The sequence below is a fragment of the Otolemur garnettii genome, unplaced genomic scaffold (assembly GCF_000181295.1).
Source record: "Otolemur garnettii isolate 467f Iridium unplaced genomic scaffold, OtoGar3 scaffold00067, whole genome shotgun sequence".
NCBI classification, from domain to species: Eukaryota; Metazoa; Chordata; class Mammalia; order Primates; family Galagidae; genus Otolemur; species Otolemur garnettii.
The window spans coordinates 9454961-9456532 of NW_003852462.1; positions in this window are offsets into that span (position 1 = coordinate 9454961).

The window sequence follows — 1572 nt, forward strand, 5'->3', positions numbered from 1 at the left end:
TCTTGGGCTTAAGCAATTCTCTTGCCTCAGCCTCCCGAATAGCTGGGACTACAGGCACCTGCCACAACACCCGGCTATTTTTTTGTTGGAGTTTGGCTGGGGCCAAGTTTGAACCTGCCACCCTCGGTATATGGGGCCAGCGCCCTACTCACTGAGCCACAGGCGCCGCCCAATTATTATTATTTTTTTACAGTTGAATTTTTCATACTTTTGTCAATCATCTCCCCACTGATGGATGTCCGGGTGATTCCCCAACTTCTGCCCTTACAAATAATGTTGAAATGCCTAACTTAGGAATATATCATTTGTTGTGATTTTTGTTTGTTTGCCAGTGCGTGTATCCCTGGGATAGTCCTAATAATGGGATTACTGGATCAAAAGATTAACTAATACACGTGGGATTTCTCCAGATGTCACCGAATTCTCTTCTGCCAAGTCCATATTATCTTGTATTCCCATTGATGGTTCATGAGAATTCCTCTTTCCTCCAGAGCCTCGCCTAGTGTTTGATGTCAACGTCTTAAATTTTTATCAGTTGGATAGGTGAGAAATATTATCTTAGTGGAAACTTTCCACTTCTCCTAGTCTAAGGCTGAGCTTCCTTTCATATCATTTGCCTTTCATTATCTGTAACTTTCACCCATTCAGAAAAATTAATTGGACTTTTCTCAACTTTTAGGAGCTCTCTCTATAAATTATTTATCTGTGACATAAGTGTTAAATATTTCTCAGAGTTTATTATTTGCCTTCTGCCTTTACTTACAGTATTTTCACCATTTAAAAGATTGTTACTGTTATTGTTTGATGGTTGAAATGACAATGTGTTTGTAATTGCGTCTAGATTTCAAATCATAATTAATAAGATTTTTCTCCACTCCTAGATTACAAAGGAATTCACCCAGGGGATTTTTTTCCTTCTTGTGGTACTTATGTAATTTAATTAATAAAATGTAGATCTTTGGTCTGTTTGGAAATTATCTTATATGATTTATAGATGGAATTTGTGGGGCGGTACCTGTGGCTCAGTGGGTAGGGCGCTGGTCCCATATACAGAGGGTGGTGGGTTCAAACCCAGCCCCAGCCAAACTGCAACAAAAAAATAGTCGGGCATTTTGGCGGGCACCTGTACTCCCAGCTACTTGGGAGGCTGAGGCAAGAGGATCACTTAAGCCCAAGAGCTGGAAGTTGCTGTGAGCTGTGATGCCACAGCACTCTACTGAGGGCAATAAAGTGAGACTCTCTAAAAAAAAAAAAATATATATATATATATGTGTGTGTGTGTATATATACACACATATATATGGAATTTTGTTTTCTTTCTTTTAGATTTTTTTTAATAAATCATAGCTGTGTACATTAATGCAATCACAGGGTACAGTGTGGTGTTTTCATATACATTTAGAAATACTCTCATCAAACTAGTTAACGTGGCCTTCATGTCATTTTCTTAGTTATTGAATTAAGACATTCATACTGTGCTTTTAGAAAAATTCACTTGTGGCTCGGCGCCTGTGGCTCAAGCGGCTGGGGCGCCAGCCACATACACCTAAGGTGGCGGGTTCAAATCCCCAG